The 19,977-nt window shown below is 33.4% G+C and overlaps 1 protein-coding gene across 4 annotated transcripts in view; it reads left to right on the forward strand.

The window, feature by feature from the left end:
- The window catches only part of LOC114333928 (protein rolling stone), a 328,655-nt gene that overhangs the window by 230,970 nt on the left and 77,708 nt on the right, over positions 1 to 19,977 (forward strand). The gene's annotated exons all lie outside the window — the stretch shown is intronic.

Raw genomic sequence — 19,977 nt, forward strand, 5'->3', positions numbered from 1 at the left:
TAATGGAAGATATACAATAAAGTCCTGTCGCAAAGTGGGGGGGGGGGGTACAACGGCCTCCTTTATTCAGATGGACTTACTCAAGTTTTTTATGTATTTTGACCCGTAGAACACGAATTTTTTGGGTAACAGTTGATCTGGATGTCGAAAAGATTGTTATAAACAAAGAACTTGAGGAATTACATAACAGCGATTTTTCGCAAAACAAAAAACATTTTTTTGTATTTTTTGGGTCATTCTAAGCAAAAAAATGTTCTTACAAGTTTTTTCGTAGAATGCATAGTTTTCGAGATAAACACGGTTGAACTTTAAAAAAATCGAAAAATTGCAATTTTTGAACCCGAATAACTTTTGATTAAAAAATAAAATAGCAATTCGGCTTACCGTATTTGAAAGTTTAAGTCAAATTATACCGGTTTTGATTATTTGCATTGCTAAAAATTAATGTTTTTATTGTCAAACAAAGCTATAAACAAATAGTGTTTCCCGTGCCCAATGAATGCGTTTTAAGGCATGCTACGTAGAAATTGCCTGTTTGTAGGCGTGCCTACTCGCTCGATTTTAAATGAGAGATGCATTGAAAACATCACTCAATCACTATGTGTTTATAGCTTTGATTAACAATAAAAAAAATTAATTTTTAGCAATGCAAATAATCAAAACCGACAGAATTTGACTTAAACTTTCAAATGCGGTAAGCAGAATTGCTGTTTTATTTTTTAATCAAAAGTTATTCGGGTTCAAAAATTGCAATTTTTCGATTTTTTTTAAGTTCAACGGCGTTTATCTCGAAAACTATGCATCCTACGAAAAAACTACTTGTAAAAACGTTTTTTGCTTAGAATGACCCAAAAAATACAAAAAATGTTTTGTTTTGCGAAAAATCGCTGTTATGTAATTCCTCAAGTTCTTTGTTTATAACAATCTTATCGACATCCGGATCAACTGTTACCCAAAAAATTCGTGTTCTACGGGTCAAAATACATAAAATAACTTTGGTAAGTCCATCTGAATAAAGAAGGCCGTTGTACTCCCCCTGGCGACATGACAGGACTAATAAGCAAATTGACTGAAATACAACCGGTATATAACAGATATAGGTTCAAGAGAAGAAAAACAGATCTTCAAGTTACATAAATATACCGAATTAAACCTTTTCTTTATCAAATACTTCTTGCAAATATTAGTGTCACTATTTAATTCATACTTTCTGCACTTCTGAGGCACGTATATTTTAAATTTTGAACGGCTTCTAAAATATATCATCATCTCCATTATATAATCACAATACTCTATTATATTATTATCTACATTTATTGTAAAATTGGGACAAGGATATTTTAATTTTAGAGCTGAAGAAATAATGACTTCAATTGATTTATACCAAATATGCCACAACCAGGCTCATCAGTAGTCTTACTAACAGTAAAATTTTTAAATCCAAATATTTAATAAGAATAATTGCTATCAATATTGAAGCATAATTATGGAATACATTTATTTTGGGAATTGGTGATTTTGGAGACAAGTTCAATTAATTTAATACAAAAATTTTTTTTAGTCTACCTGTATAAATAATTATGTTAATATTTATATTACTTAATCGAGAATTTAATAAACTTTCAAATGGGCTAGCGCATGACCCCTATTTTCATTTAAAATAATCATCACTCCCAGATAAATAATATCAGGAGTATGTATATTCCAAAAATCATAATTTAAAAATAAAAATCGACCTGTTTCAGGAGCTGTCTCCAAAATCACAAAGTTTATTTGAGTTCGTTTGCTTAAATACCATTTTTCTACAACCACTATTCAAAGTGCACTTTTCTGCACGGTTTTATGTTAGCAAACTTGATATTTTCTCACAGTATAAGATATTTGACATTAGTGTGCAGAAAAGTGACGTTTCTGTGCCGCAAAGTGACGTTTCTGTGCCGCAAAGTTCTTTTCTGCACAGTTGACTACCTCATTCTGAGTAACGTTATATTCTGTTTACATCCGTGGACTACCGCATTCTGAGTAACGTTATATTCTGTTTACATCCGTGGTTAAACTTTAGACAAATATACAAATTATATATACAAATTATACAAATTATGTATAACCTATAAGACAATTATTATATTTAACTATAGCATAGAAACTAAATTATGGATGTTACAACTATTTTATTTTACAATTTTATTCTTATTAAACATTTTATAATTATCAAATAACTAATAAGGATTTAGCAACCTGTGCAAGAGACGTCGAATGAAGTAGGTTTTGTGTAAATCCGTGACTGCATAAATATAATGTCAATAATGTGTAATAATTGTTTAAATTTAAACAAATTAAGGCAGTGCATTAATTTTTTAACTGATTTCTGTGCAATTTATTTAGGTATAAGGAATTTAAATTGATTAGTAGGTATTAATTAAATACAGTTTAAAATTTATCACATAGGTACCTATTATAATTAATCGTCGTTTGGAAATTGTGATTTCTATTTTTAGGAAAAACTGTGCTTGTAGAAAAAGTATAGTGTGAAACACGTGCAGAAAGGTAATTTCTCACTCGTTTGAATTGCGGCACTCGCTTGCGCTCGTACCGCAACTTTTCAAACTCGTGAGAAATTAGTACCTTTCTGCACTTGTTGCACAATATACTATATCGAGTCATATATTCACTGCATATTTCATTACCTAGTCTTGGTTAACAGAAAGTTTCTGCCCGTTGGATTCCACGATTGCCTTTTGATGAAAATATTTAAAATTCTATATTAAAGTCATATTTTATAATAATAATTACGATATATTACTTTTTAAAACAATTCATTACATTTTCTACTTGTAAAATAATGGATAGGAAATTCTGTAATCTTTCATATTTAAATTAATCCCTAATAACATAATATTACCATACAAAATTATACACATTAATATGCCGAAGACCATGTTCGTTCTCTTGCGGTTAATCATTCAATGGGAATTTTATAAAAGCACAATGGTAGAACTACTTGTCTTAGTATTTACCATCATAACTATGTGAGAATATCTTTCCACTTGGTGGGTTCCTGTTCCTTTCTTTTTATAAGGATGAGAAACTAAGAATATATCAATATAAGTTTTATCAGACACATTTTAATGAACAATCTCTGCAGATAAAATTTATTAGAAACCAAGTCAAAATTTCTCGACTTCGATTAGGTCTGTGTCGATTATCACTGTGTCGTTCGGTACAAAAACGGACGACATTCCTGTTTGTGACTACTGTTAAGACAACATTATTGTTAAACACCTAACAAAATATGGAAACTATACAGTGCACAAATAGACCAGGGCATTTAGCACTAAATCATCATCATCAGGGCTTTTCATTCCGGGTGGAATGTTTGCCGCTCTTACTTAGAGCTCTCTGATTCGCTTATTGCGGTGAATCACTCCGCATTTCACTTGTATGTTCTCAAAGTTTGTTGTATGACTTGGCTTTCGTTACAATTTTCTTCCACTCATTTCGATATGTGCATAGTTCCCTCCAGTTTCTCACTTCCAGAATTTTGATATCTCTCATGACCTGGTCCTCCCATCTCTATTTGGGTCTTCCCCTTGGTCTTTCAGTTTCTGGTTTCCATCTGGTGATCTTCTTAATCAGTAGGTCGTTTTTTCTTCTCTCTATGTGTCCCAGCCATCTTAGCGTATGTACTTTAATAAATCTAACTATATCTTCTCCCTTCATTATGTCTCTTAGTTCATGGTTCATTCTTCTTCTCAATTCTCCGTTGTCCATTCTTATCGGGCCCATAATCCGTCTGAGGATTTTCCTTTCGAATATTCTCAATTTTTCTTCATATTTTTCCGTAACGCACATTGTCTAAGCTGCATACGTAACTACTGGTCTGATTGCAACTCTGTATATTTTCAGCTTTGTATTTCTGGATAAGTTCTTGTCCTTCAGAAGCCTATGATATCTCCAGTATGTTTTGTTGCCTGTTAGTATTCGTTCCGTTTCTTCTTCACTTCTCTTGTTTTGGCCATTCACTATTACTCCCAAATATTTAAATTGTTGGACTCTTTCAAAAGTGTAGTTTTCTATTTTGATTTCTCTCATCCTGTTATCTTCTCTTCTAGAGCAGAGTAGATATTTTGTTTTTCCTTCGTTAATTTCTAGACCTCTTTTCCTTGCTTCTTTTGCCAGGATTGTTACTGCTTCTTTTAATCTTTCCTTGTCTCTTCCCATAAGAACTAAATCATCTGCATATGCAACTATTTGTGTTGAGGAGTGGGCTATAGTTCCTTTAATTTTGCCGGCCTTGACTGTTCCTTCTACTGCTATGTTGGATAATGTGCTTGACAGGGAATCGCCTTGTCGCACTCCTGTTTCTATTGCAATTGATTTTGTGCTACCTTCTTCTGTTGCTACTTTAGCTTGAGATCCATCCATGGCCATTTTTGTTAATCTGATTAATTTTGCTGGTATATCTTGATTTTTCATTTCAATAAATAATTTTTTCTTCCAATACTGTCAAAGGCTTGTCTGAAGTCTACAAAGAGGATGCGGAGTTTTATGTTGTGTTCGTGTCATTTTTCGATTGTTTGTGTAACTATGTGGATCACATCTGTAGTGGATCTGCCTTCTCTGAATCCTTGCTGGTAGTCCCCAATTTTTTTCTCTGTGAATTGAGTGAGTTTTTGTTTGATGAGGGCTGTTAGAATTTTATATGTTGTACTCAGTAGAGATATTGCTCTATAGTTGTTACAGTTTGTTACTTCTCCTTTCTTAAATATTGGTATAATTCTGCCTTCTTTCCAATCCTCGTGCATTTCTTCTGCTTCCCATATTCTAACTATTAGGTTATATATGCTTGTTAATAACTTTTCCCCTCCGTTTTTAATTAGCTCATTGGAAATTTCATCTGGGCCAGGTGTTCTTTTCTGTTTCGTTTTTTGAATAATGTCTAAATATTCATCATATTTATGTTGGTATCCCTATTTCATTATCTCTAATGTCTTCCATTGCGCCTACTTCCTCTTCCGGACTTTCTTTGCATCTATATAGTTCTGTGAAGTGTGTTTCCGATGATCTATTGTCAATTTTAACTACTGGTCTGCCTTTTCTTTGTTGAGGTTTTAGGTATCTAAATAGTTTGGTGCTGTCGTTGCTATTCTTTTCTAGGTTCTTTAACAGCTCTTCCATCCACAGTTTTTTTTTGTTCTTGCAACATTTATCAGCTGCTTTCTTTTTTCTTTATATACGTTTCGATGTTGTTCTTCTTTAGTTGATATCCATTTATCTCTTGCTTGGTTTTTCTGTTTGATTTTGATTCAGCATTCTGCATCAAACCACTCTTTCCTTATTTTTATTTCCCTCTGTCCTAGCACCTCTTCAGCTGAATTCAGAATGGATTCTTTTATATTTTTCCATGTGTCCTCAGTGTCATTAGGTTCTGTTAGATTTTCCTTTAGGGTTGTCTCATATTGTTCTCTTGGTTCATATACTTTTAACTTCTCCAGATTCCATCTTCTTTTGTTTTGTCTTGTTCTCTCTGCTTTAATTATCTTCATTTTAATTTCTCCTAATACTAGAAAATGGTCTGTGTCCGCTTTTGCTCCTCTTGGCACTAAAGCTGAGCTAAGCTCTGCTTAGCACTAAATACACCGGAATAAATCGATTTTTAAATACAGCACCTAGATACTTACAACTTTTTGCATTGTGTTCAGGATGAAGTCTACTATAGAAAATGGGTGGAAATGCATAATTGCATTTTAAAGTGCATGGAATGCATCCAAAAGTGCATAACCATGTCAAAATAAGCATATTAAGGGCCAGATTTTGTTATTCGGGGGTTCTTGGGGTCTCTGAATACGACTACGCTATCAGAACCCACCCCCGAAGCATCTAGTGTCCAGAGTCATTGCTAAGGCACATCAGATGGAGGTACTACGGTTATCGGCACTAAATTGATGCAAACAGCTTACTTGGGGAGTTTTACGAGTCGCGTAACACGAATACGACATCAAAACCTACCCTCGGAGGTATCAATCTAGTATCACTGCTAAGACACGTCATCTTCTGGGGTTTCGAGAGTTTTCGGCATTAAATTGATGTAAACAGATTTCTCGGGGATTTTCCGGGTTGCTGAAATAGTTAATATGCCTTCAGAACTGACCAACGGATTAGCTGGGTGCCCAAGGTCACTGCTAAGGCATGGCTATGGCTATCTTCGGGAGTTTACTGCAATCTGTTTATTTTCATAGATCTAGTAGGTAATAATATCAGGTTTTCTATAAAAGCGGTCAAAATTATAGCACCTGAGCCACAATAAGTTTTTTGGATTCTGTTATAATTTCGGGAACTATCCCGTTTTATTTATTTATAAATATGGGTTAGGATTTTACGTTCAAAACAGCCTAAACGTTCTTCATCGCTTTTTGTCATCATTCATGTTTCTGATGCGTAAGTGGGCACAAGCTCCAGAGTCAGAGAGTTCTGTATATCAATAGTTTAATTCGTTTTGTGACTAAGCTTGTTATGCTGCTTCTAGTACCGTGAACGGTTGGACCAGGATTTGACTCCTGCAAAGTACCCCGCACAAACCTTATGGAAATTAGGTCACAGTGGATTTGGTTCAAACTTTGGGAAAATACTCTTTGAAGCATCCTGATAAAAAGTTCTCATGGGCACAACTCAATTGTATGAAGTATTTTCAAGATATAGAGTTACCAACTCGGAAAATTATAAGATTTACTGGGTATTCCAATTCCCTGAGTTACTGGTTATCTGGCAACATGTAGAAGTTTGGATCAAGGAAAAGTACTAGTACTCTAGGATTTTTTCCTGGCTATCCAATGGCGATCTTTACTTTGACCTTGACCTTCAACGGACGTCATATTCTAGAGTTTCGAGGGTTTTCGGCATTAAATTGATATAAACAGATTACTCATGGGTTTTTGGGATCGCTAAACACGAATATGCCATCAGAATTGACCTCCGGAGGTCGTGGTGGCCAGGGTCACTGCAAGGGACGTCATCAGGTTATCTTCTGAAGTTAAAAACCTAAGAGTAATCCATTTGATTCCTCCGAAACTCCAGAAGATAACCTGTCTTAAACAACAGGTGCTCCTGTGTCTGTGCTGATCACGTATTCGTGTTCAGTATCCCCAAAAACCTAGAACTAATTCGTTTGCATTAATGTAGTACCAAAGACCCTCAAAACTACAGGAGCCCCTTTCATTGACCTTGGAAACCAGGTGCTCCGGGAGTCGGTTCTGGTGGCATATTCGTATTTAGCGACCCCAAAAAACCCTCCAGTAATTCATTTGCATCAATTAACACGTTCAGTGCTACTCATATATTAGTAACATTTCTGCCGGCCTGATACATATTTTTGAAATTTTTGGATCTCCATTATTGTTAATATGTGTGTTATTATAAAAGTTAAAAACAAGACAAAATAAGTACACACATTACCACAAGTGCTATCACTCCTACGATACACACACTACAAGTGCTAGCACATAAATAAACATTATATTCGATATGGTATATGCCGCACCGTTGCGTCATCCGCCCCTATACAAGAAATAGTTTGACGCACCGGTGCGTCATCAGCACTGAACGTGTTAAATTCCAAAAACCATCGAAACTCTAGAAGATGACGTCCCTTGCAGTGGCCCTGGCTACCACGTCCTCCGAAGGTCAATTCTGATGGCATATTCGTGTTTAGCGATCCTAAAAACCCATGAGTAATCTGTTTATATCAATTTAATGCCGAAACCCTTCGAAACTCTAGAAGATGACGTCCGTTGGAGGTTAAAGTCAAAGTAAAGGTCGCCATTGGATAGCCAGGAAAAATCCTAGACTACTAGTACTTTTCCTTGATCCAAACTTCTACATGTTGCCACATAACCAGTAACTCAGGGAATTGGAATACCCAGCAAATCTTATAATTTTTCGAGTTTGTGCCTCTATATCTTGAAAATCCTTCATACGATTGAGCCTGGTTGTGCCTATGAGAACTTATTATAAGGATGCTTCAAAGGGTATTTTTCCAAAGTATGAACGAAATCAACTGGGACCTAATTTCCATAAGGTTTGTGCGGGGTACTTTATCTATATTATATGCTGTCCGTTTTAAATTTGACGTTCTCCAGAAGCACGCTTTCCTTCTATTTTTCCTTCCGTCATTAGTCGAAACAAGTTATATCTATCGTGTCTGAATATATGTCCAAGATAAGATCTTTTTCGCTTTTTAACAATTTCTAGAAGTTCACGATCTTTATTCATACGTCTACGGAATTTTATTCATGGTCAGTCTATATGGAATTTTTAGAATGCGGTAAAATATCCATATCTCCAAGTTTTCCAGGCATCGTAATGAGCCAGCGTCCAGGCTTTCATGCCATGCAGTAGGATACTGTGCATATAGCATTTTATCAACTGATATTGCAGCGGTAGGTCAAGATCTCCGTTTGTGAAAAATTGTTCCTCATCCAGGGCTCGTTCAAATGTCTCTTCTGAGTACAGGTTGAATAATCATGGCAAGGGTATACAACCTTGTCTAACTTTCTCTTTGGATTTTTATGGTTTCAGTGTCCCCTATCTCACTTCTAATAAATGGATTTTGGTTCCAATAAAGTTCACGTATTATATAGATATTATTGGGATTGATGTTCTTTTTTATAAACATGATATTTAGGTTTTCATGCTTGACTTTATCAAAGGCCTTTTCATAATCCATAAAACACAAATATGCATCTTTTATTGATAGCGACATTTTTGCATGTGCACAATGAAACTAAACAAGGGCCCTCAGATTCTCATATCGTTTCTGAAAACAAATTGTTCTATCTCATGTCCCATATATTTTCATGAATATATGGGACATGATATTTATCTTAGATTTCTATATTTTTAACGTTGATTGGGTTTCTTTGCAGTTGTAGAAGTAGTATATAGCCCGATGAGGGGACACAAAATTTTACGAAAACCTCCAAAAAATTAAAGGAAGGATGAAAATTTGGGAATAGGTAGTTGAAATTGTCTATTATTATATAAGAAAAAGTTTACAATTCTACATCCCCTCCATTTTACAAAAATTGGGAAATACGGGGTGAAAAAGGTTTTCTCGGGAGTAAAAAATATACATCAAAATAGGCCCGGAAATTGATAAAATGATTAATCAGGCTCGGATCCAAGGGGGGGTCAATGGGGTCAATTGCCCCCTCCTTGAGACTTTGCCTGGTGTCGCCTTTTTTTAAGCAAGAGATAATTAAAATTGAAAATAAATAGTGGGTTTTGTGTCCTGTTGATAACTGAATAACGGAATGAAACATAAAACAGAATTCCTTCTCCAAAGTACATCTTCTAGGTCTTACTGTATGGTGTCGAGTTTTGGACTGTGAATAAAATCGATTTACTTACCTAAATCGCCTTGAGGCTTTCGAAATATGGTTCTATAGAAGAATTTTGTATCTTGTATTTAGTATCTTGGGTGAAGAAGATACGAAACTCCACAACACTAGAACGTCTCAGCAAGACTACTGAGATTATAGAAGGCATCAAGAAGAGAAAAGTGGAGTATTTTGGACATGTAATGAGAAGTTTCAAATACAGGTTGCTACAAAATATTATGCAAGTGAAAATAGAAGGCAAACGCAGTCCAGGACGAAAAAGCACTTCGTGGTTGATTTAGGGTGGCAGTGAATAAAATTAAGACAGCTATGATAGTAACCAACGTTCTGAAAGGCCATGGTACATAAAGAAAAATAAAGTAACTGGATCCGCCGTTGTGACTAATTCTAAGCAACTTTTGTTCTATAGAGTTTTTTCACTAAGTCAATACTTTTGAGTTATTTGCGAGTGAATATGTTCATTTTTAACAAAAAAAAAACATGTTTTTGTACGGTTTTTCGCAGATAACTCAAAAAGTAAGTATTTCAGCGAAAAAAATATTCTTAGCAAAGACATAGCTTATAAAAAACTGAAAAAAATGGTGTATGCTTGAGGTCTGTAGACCCAGTAGAAGAAGAGTTGTAGCTAATGAAAAGTAGTTCTTCTTCATCAAATTCCAAATGGAATATTTCAATGTGAAATAACCCAAAAACGGAGCACTTTCATGGAAAATTCATTTCAACTTTTTTAAAATGCTTAAAACAAGGTTTATTCTTGTTTAAAAAAAAACTTATAACATAAGTGAGTTACGCTCAAAATATTGTTGGTCCCTTTTATTTTTTGGTACAAAAATCGCGAAAATCACCCCCTAATTAGCTTCCCAAATAAAATTAATCATTACCGCTTCACAAGTTACTTTACTTATGTATTGTTTATATTATTTATAAGTTTTATTGGTTCAAAGTGCTCATTTTTGAAAAATTCAAAATTTGCCTAAACTACAGCTTTTTCAAAAATAAGCCCTTTGAACCGATAAAACTTACAGATCATATAAAATAATACATACGCAAAGTAACTTGTGAAGTGGTAATGATAAAATTTATTTGTGATGCTAATTAGGGGGTGATTTTCTAGATTTTTTTTTACCAAAAAATAAAAGGGACCAACAATATTTTGAGCGTAACTCACTTACTTTTAATGTATGTATGTATACACCTTTCTTAGGCATCAACGCCCTTCGGTAGGGATCTATGGAGGAGTATCACCAAGCCGCAAGCCCTTATCTCTTGCCGTACCGCTCTTCCATAGGCCGATCCGACGCCAGTTTATCCAGACCAAGCCGTAGACTCTATTGAGTTTTATACTACGGCGTTGGCCTTTTATAAATTTCATGACCTAGCTGAGGCTCGAACCAGCGACCGCAAATCGCAAATCCACTAAACTTGTCGATAGACTGAGCCCCAGCTAACTGGACCGTCAAGACTGACTACTTTTAATGTTACAAGTTTAAAAAAAATAAACCTTTTTTTAAACACTTTAAAAACGTTGAAATGAATTTTCCCCGAAGATTGCTCCGTTTTTGGGTTATTTCACATTGAAATATTCGATTGGAAATTTGATAAAGAAGAATCTACTTTTCATTAAATACAACTCTTCTTCTACTGGGTCTACAGACCATTGCATTGCAGACCATGCATACACCATTTTTTTAAGTTTTTTATTGTTTTTTTTCTAAGAATATTTTTTTCGCTGAAATATTTACTTTTTGGGTTATTTCGGAAAAACCGTCCACACACATGTTTTTGTCTGTTAAAAATGAACATATTCACTTGCAAATAACTCAAAAAGTATTGACTTAGGGAAAAAACTCTAGAACAAAAGTTGCTTAGAATTAGTCATTTTATCCCATTCCGGACTTATTTTGAAGGTATATTTTTCACCTTCGAGAGGAGGGTACTCCCCTCCATTTTAAAAATGGAGGGGATGTAGAATTGTAAACTTTTTCTTATATAATAATAGACAATTTCAACTACCTATTCCCAAATTTTCATCCTTCCTTTATTTTTTTTGGGGTCAGATTGTTCTTTGATCGGGCTAATATGATCTGAGTGATAGACCACATTTTTTGTGTAAATGTTTTACATAAGGTTCGCTTTTTTTGATTCCGATACCATTTCGCGCTACTTTTGGTTTTTACTTAATAAAATTTACTTAATAAAATAAACAAAAACATACACTTGGCTACTGTGTAATAGTAGAGGATCCGATATAAGGTCGATTTGAACTGATATGTTTAATGGATAAAAATTATTGGATATGTAATTTAGCATGTTAACAATTACAAAAAAACAAGGACCCGATCTAATCTTGTTCTAACTATAATTAATTAATATTTAAAAAATGACATTTTTTTTATGAATTAAAAAAAAATTCGACCCGGGTAGATATTAATATCAGATTTTTTGGATCATTCTAAACAAAAAAGGCCTTTTGGTAATTTTTCTCTAAAGCTGATCTCGTTTTCGAGTTATAAACAATTTAAAACTGAAAAAATAACGAAAGATGACAATTTTCAAGGCTCAAAAACACAAATAAAAAATATCGTTTTTGTAATCATCAAGTACATAAATTCAAGTTTAAACCCTTTTCTATCAGGTCTCGATAAGAATTTTAGCCATGTTTTATTCTATAACATACGTTTTTAATATTGTTAATGAGGAAGGTTTCTTATGGGGAGACGGGCATTAACAACTAAAAACAATGTTTCAGAATGTAATAAGTCCAAAAGACTTATCAAGAACTGATAGAATAAGGTTTGAACTTCAATTTAGGTGCTTCGTAATTTCAAAAATGATATATTATACTTATGTTTTTGAGCCTTGAAAATCGCCACTTTCGTTCTTTCTTCAGTTTTAAATTGTTTATAATTAGAAAACGATCAACTTTAGAGAAAAATTACAAAAGACCTTTTTTGTCTAGAAGGACCTAACAAATCTGAAATAATATATGCCCGGGTCGAATTTCTTTTTTAAATTTATAAAAAAAAATGTTATTTTTTAATTATTAATTAATTAAAGATTAGATCGGGCAACCCTTGTTATTTGTAATTGTTAACATGCTAAATTAAATATCCAATAATTTTTATCCATTAAACAGATCGGTGCAAATCGACCTTATACCGTATCTTAGATTTTAGACTATAATGGTAAAGTTGTTTTACATGAAATTCACCTTTAATTGATATTTATTTGATCGTAGGCCTCTTGCTCAATTTTTAACATGTTTACCTAAAAATTCTGCCCTTCTATGCTTTCCTACATACTTTCTAAGATCAGTAAACACCATCTAAATGTTAATTACATGCAACTATTTTATATCAGTCTTCCATTCTTCTCTTCTTCTTCTAAAATCAGGCAAGACTCGTTAGTTTCTGGTACTTGGCCGTAACGACTTTGTATTGTTTTACCATACCTTTGTTTTTTTTTATTAAACTCTAACGAGGCCTGTGGAAGCAACGAAGGTCAACATTTTTCTTATTGGGAGGTTTAGGATCTTTTCTGGTTCAAACCTCAATTGACCATTGAAATCCTGCCGCACAGTGCAATGACATTGTGTATGGCAGTATCTTCTTCCATTGGGCACTTTCTGTGCCACCTTATATAGGTGTTACCGGCCAAACTCGATTTCAGGACAATAGTTTGTCCTAAACACGATAGGATAGACTAGTTTAACGTAGGCCAAACTAGTTTATCCTGATATTAATACGGACACTGCAGGATAAACTAGGATAAAATACAGTTTGGCCTAGGCCAAACTAGTTTGTTCTGAAATTGGGTTTGGCCGGTACATACGTGGTTTCTTAAATTGCAATGTTCAGTCACCATTTCAGTAACCGTTTTGATCTCTCGTTTGTTGGGGTTCATCAAATTGTTCGAGCGTTTTTTATCAATATTCTTGAATATTTATTTAGTTTGGATTTGCCTTTGCGTGGATCTCCATTTCTTTTGATGATTTCTTATCAGCCTGAACCTCGTTTTCGTAACATCTTTAGTGATGCCATAGAGAGATTCTGGACCTTCAAACGTTTTTCTCGAGCCTTGTTTTGCCAACAGATCTGCTCGTTCATTGCCATGCACCCCTTCATGACACGGTACCCATATGAAAGACACTTTATTGTCTTTTGCCAGGTTGTTGAGGAGATTTTTGCAGTTCCCCATCAGTTTTGATTTGGTTAGTCGGTTCTGTACAGCCTTAACAGCCTTCCTTTAATACTTCCCTCAGTAGTTTCGGATAATTTTGTTACTTTACCTATTCATTTCTTATTATTGATTCTCTATCAGAGTACCACTTCATATTTATAATAAAGATATGTGTAAAGTAACTAGTAATAAAATACAAAATGAACTTATGTTAGTAATAAAAATGTATTATTTAATACAAGGTTTTATCGTAAAAAATATGATTGCATATCATTTTATTCATGCATCAATGACTCATAATTCCCATGCAATTTTTGTATTGCGTTGCAACGTAGAAGTAACTATAAACAACTACCATTTGCAATTAGTAATAAATATTTATTAATACTCACGGAAATACATAATCGTTAGGAAAACCGTACAATTTTTTTTAATAATTAAAATAAACACAAAAATAGACAGGAACATGTAAGGCAAACCATCATCGCCCCAAACAACCTGAAACAACTAGAAGATTTAACAATTGAAGAACTAGAACTAACGTTAAGAGAAATGAAAAACAATAAAGCTCCTGGTCCCGGAGGTATTCCAATTGAACTCATCAAGTACAGCACGACATAAGCAAAATAAATTTTAGTTGAAATATTGAACGGATGCCTTTAAGGCAATAGTGGCGTGCCCTCTGAGTGGAAAAAGTCCATAACTACCCCTAGATACAAAATGGGTGGTAGAAAAAATTGTAATAAAATTACAGAGGCATTAGTGTGAACAGCGCAGTTGGAAGACTGTACGGACGTATAATAAAGAAACGGATAGAAAAGGAGTGGCAAGATTCCAAAGAACAAAGTGGATTTAGGGCAGGTAGATCATGTACAGATAATATTTTCTGCATAAGGCAACTACTAGAAAATCGTTCTGCTAGAAATCTAGAAACTCACATGGTATTTGTAGACTTAAAAAAAGCAGACGATACCGTTCCCAGAGAAAACATGTTTGAGGTATTACAACAAACCGCTTTAAATACCGGGTGTCCACTTATATTTTCCCCCATTTTAACTGCCTATAACTTCTAAACGGTTCCAGATAGAAATATGCGGTTTTCGCTGAAATGTTTTATTTTAGTAAAAGTTTTGTCTGAATTGATCAAATTTTTTATATTGCGTCCAAATACGAAAAAAATGGCAGATTTAAAAAAAACGTTGTTGATATTTTTTTAATGGAACACCCAGTATATTTTTTTGTAAATTGAAAGAAAGGTCATTCGCCTATCCAGCGATATAAAGTTTTTCAAAATCGGTTGTCAAATCACTGAGTAATTAATTTTTAAAATGAGAGGTGCAACGTGGATATCACATACCTAAATAACATTATATATGTATAAGCAAATTGATATTATGTTATGTGATTTCCACATTGCATCTCTTATTTTAAAAATTAATTTCTCAACCATTTGATAACCGATTTTAAAAATTTTTATATCGCTGGATAGGTAAATGACCATTTTTTCAAGTTACGAAAAAACATACTGGGTGTTTTAATAAAAAAAGTCAACAACTTTTTTTTTTAATTCCGCCATTTTGTATCTAAAAACGATATAAAAAATGGTCATTTACCCAAAAACTTGAAAAAACGTTCATTTACCTATCCAGCGATATAAAATTTTTTAAAATCGGTTGTCAAGTGACTCAGCAATTAATTTTTAAAAGACAGATGCAATGTAGAAATCACATAACATAATATCAATTTGCTTAGTTATGTACGTTATTTAGGTATGTGATATCCATGTTGCACCTCTCATTTTAAAAATTAATTACTCAGTGATTTGACAACCGATTTTGAAAAACTTTATATCGCTGGATAGGTGAATGACCTTTCTTTCAATTTACAAAAAAATATACTGGGTGTTCCATTTAAAAAAAGTCAACAACGTTTTTTTCAATAATCCGCCATTTTTTTTTCGTATTTGAAAGTGATATAAAAAATTCAATCAATGCAGACAAAACTTTTACTAAAATAAAACATTTCAGCGAAAACCGCATATTTTTATCTTGAGCCGTTTGGAAGTTATAGGCAGTTAAAATGGGGGAAAATATAAGTGGACACCCGGTATAATATACATCCAAACAATAAAATATCTCTATGCTAATGCAACAACAGCAATTAAAATTGGAAGGAAACTTTCAAATACCTTTAAAACTTCGAAAGGCCTTTTGCAGGGATGCTGTCTGTTGCCCACTTTATTTAAAATTTACCTTACACATGTGTTAAAATATTGGACTAGGAAATGCCAAACAATGGGGATACCAGCATGGAGAAAACTGAATACCTTGTAGTCGGAGGTGATACTGAAGATTTAGAATTAGAAAGGGAATACATAAAAAGATGTGATGAATTTAAATATCTAGGTTCTATTTTTGACAAAAATTCCACATGCGATCAAGATATAGAATATCGAATAAGTCAAGGAAGAAAAGCTATAAAACAGCTGAATGGTATTTGGTGGAGTAAAGGATTGCAAAATCAGACAAAGAAAATAATTTACCAAACTAATCGTGGAAGTAATTGTCCTGTACAACTCGGAAGTGTGGGAAGTAAAAGACCGACAAAATAAAAGACTCCAAGCTTAAGAAATGGACGCCCTTAGAAGAAGCTGCAGAATATCTAAACTACAGCATATCCCAAACGATGAAATAAAAGAAATAATGCAAGTAGAAAAGGATATTATAGACAGAATAGAACAAAAAAGGTTAATATGGTACGGTCATGTCCAGAGAATGGGACCAAGAAGATTACCCAAGAAAATGATGCAGTATGCACCACTCGAGAGAAGAAAAAGAGGCAGACCGAAGAGAACAAGAACATGGATACAAGATGTAGAGAAAGCAATGACAAGTAGACAACTCAACGAGGAAGATATTCGTGATCGAAGAGCATGGCGACCGATATATATATATATATATATATATATATATATATATATATATATATATATATATATATATATATATATATATATATATATATATATATAAAATAAACATGAAAATTGATTTGATTCAAAAATTTTAGTGCTAGATTACGTTGATTATCGAAAAAAAAATTGAAAAAGAATTTATGATGTATGAATAGTACGGGAAAGAGCATAAGACTTACTTTTGTTTATAAACAATGCAATATATACAGGGTGGACCAATAGTGTGAAAAAGTCCAATAACTTGTTTATCGTAAGAGATACGAAAAAAAGTTATTTAGGCACAAGTTGGGGCACAGAGAGGACCATAATTTAAAAATATTTTCAAATATTGGGCTACCCGTATTGACAGTCCCTCAAGGTAGTGTTCTGGGTCCTATATTATATTTGATATTTACACACGACATACCAACAAACGAACATGTAACGACTACAACATTCGCAGACGACACAGCTATGTTAGTCACACATGAAAATCCCGCAACATACCGAATCTCTTCAAAGGCATATTAGGAACATTGAAAAGTGGAAAAAGAAATGGCGAATAAAGATCAATGAATCAAAATCACAACATATCATATTTACAAAATATCGCAAAATATCGCCTAATATAGAAATAAATAACAAAGCAATTCCACAAACCGAAAGCGTTAAATACCTTGGTATGCACCTGGACAAAACTTTGACATGGAGAACACATATATGGAAAAAGCGCTAACAGTTAAATTTAAAATTTCGTAAACATTATTGGATACTGGGCAGAAATCGAAGTTGTCTATACGTAACAAACTGTTGGTATACAATACAATACTCAAACCGGTCTGGACCTATGGGATCCAGCTATGGGGTACAGTAGCAAAATCCAATATATCCATAATGGAGAGATTACAATCCAAAGTGTTACGTTCTATAACAGACGCCCCATGGTTCGTGTCAACCAAAGACATTTATTGTCTTATTGTCCCATATCTAGAAGTACCTACGATCAGCGGTGAAGTGATAGTTCATTGCAGTGTTCGGTACATAAAATGCCTAGAAAGCCATCCAAATGCCCTGGCAATAAACTTGCTTGATAATAGTCAACAAACTCACAGACTAAAACGTAAAAATCCAGTGGACCTTATTTATAAATAAGTTTTATAACTCACCGTAATTGTGTTTATATTTTAGATATGTATTATGTATTGTTTGTAAATGTAAAATGTATGTTGGTATGTAGCATATTATCGGAATGTCATGTTTGTTCCATACTAGAGGTCCAGTCATTGGACTGACTTCTCTAATGTCATTTTTTTAGTTCAAACCCCAAAGACGACCCGTGTTGAGCTGGCCCCCCCCCACTTACAAAAATTAAAAAACAAATAGCCCTGATTTATGAGCTATTTATGAGCTCTCATATTCCGCAAATTAAAAATTTTGAGCTCGTTCCACTGAGCAGGAATTTAATACCCTAGTGGGGGGGGCTGAGTCAGCCCCCCCCACTACTTAAAAATAGGAATATTGAATCGGTTTTTGCGGCAGAATTACGAGCTATTTATGAGCTCTTGAAATTATATAGTTTCGATTTTTGAGCTCATCCCTTTCACCCCCAAACAACCCTTTAATTGATTTAACTTAAGAGAAAGATGCTGAGAAAACTTAAAATATATCGTATTGCGAATATAATTCCTATAGCTTATATACTCTAAGAATAAACTATTAAATCAAGAGCATTTCGATTATTGAGCTACAACCCCTTCGCCAGAAAACCACCCTATCTTCCGGGCTTAAGAGAAAGTTGTATTTAAAATGCGTTAAACTAATTATTTGGTGACTACATATCATTTAATAATTTATAAGCTTCCAAATTACGCGCATTTAGATCAGTAGATTGCAATTTATTTTGTATAGTGCAGTCACTGAAGGTAAAAATCAACGATTACCTTCAATTTCGGTGAACCTTCATCGATTTTCACGAAAATTGGTCAGTGGTTAGAGGATACGTCAAGAAACAAAGGTGACATGGTACCACCTTGCGCCGTTACCCTGAGGGTGAATACCGCCCCTTCTCGGGGGTGAAAATTATTTTATAAAAAATAAATGCACAAATCAATAAAAGAACAAATTAAAAGCAAAATTTATTATGTAAAGTTAATAAAATAAGTCAATACTTTTTAAGTTATTAAAGATCAAAGATTTTAATTATTTGTGAAAAAAATGCATGTTTTGAAAAGGTTTTTTGTAAATCACTGAAAAACTTTAAGTTTTTACAAAAAAGTTAATAGTAGTTTAATTCGTATAGCTTATATTCTAAGAATAAACTCTTAAATCACGCGTCTTTCGATTATAGAGCTACAACCCCTTCGCAAGAAAACGACCCCATATTCCCGGCTTAAGAGAGAGTTGTTCTTAAAATAATTTAAATTAATTATTTGGCGACTACATATCGTTTAATAATTTATGAGCTTGCAAAATATACGCATCTCAATTATTGAATTGCCATTTTCTTTCTATAGTGCAGTCACTGAAGGTAAAAATCAACTAGTACCTTCGATTTCGGTAAATCTCCATTCATTTTCACGAAAATTGGTGAGCGGATTTTGATACTATCAACTTTTTCTGCATCTTATTTTTCATAGGTATTTCTAAGTACTTTGACAAGTATTTAGTACCTAAGTGTTATAAAATGCATCTCTTTCCCGTTATTTAAGCTTGAACCCTTAGATTTTAACAGTTGCGGAAAAAAATATACATTTAATTACCAATAACTTACTTTAAATTAACATTAAAGGGTTTTTCAAGTAAGCAATTTATTATATTTTTTATTAGCTTCAATTTTAGTGATGAAAACTTTTTTGTAAAAACTTACAGTTTTTGAGTCATTTATGAAAAATCGCTCTAAAGCATGCATTTTCTTTCCAAAAATTAAAATATTTGATCTTTAATAACTCAAAAAGTATTGATTTATTTTAATCACATTATATAACAAATTTTGCTTACAATTTGTCCCTCTCTCGATTTGTGGGGTTATTTTTAATAAAGTAATTTTCACTCCCGAGAAGGGGTGACATATACCCCAGGCTAAAACCCCAAGTTGTTATTGTCAATTCGTGAAAATAAATGGAGATTTACCGAAATCGAAGGTACTAGTTGATTTTTACCTTCAGTGACTGCACTATAGAAAGAAAATGGCAATTCAATAATTGAGATGCGTATATTTTGCAAGCTCATAAATTATTAAACGATATGTAGTCGCCAAATAATTAATTTAAATTATTTTAAGAACAACTTTCTCTTAAGCCGGGAATATGGGGTCGTTTTCTTGCGAAGGGGTTGTAGCTCTATAATCGGAAGACGCGTGATTTAAGAGTTTATTCTTAGAATATAAGCTATACGAATTAAACTATTATTAACTTTTTTGTAAAAACTTAAAGTTTTTCAGTGATTTACAAA

The sequence above is a fragment of the Diabrotica virgifera genome, chromosome 10, assembly GCF_917563875.1.
Source record: "Diabrotica virgifera virgifera chromosome 10, PGI_DIABVI_V3a".
NCBI classification, from domain to species: domain Eukaryota; kingdom Metazoa; phylum Arthropoda; class Insecta; order Coleoptera; family Chrysomelidae; genus Diabrotica; species Diabrotica virgifera.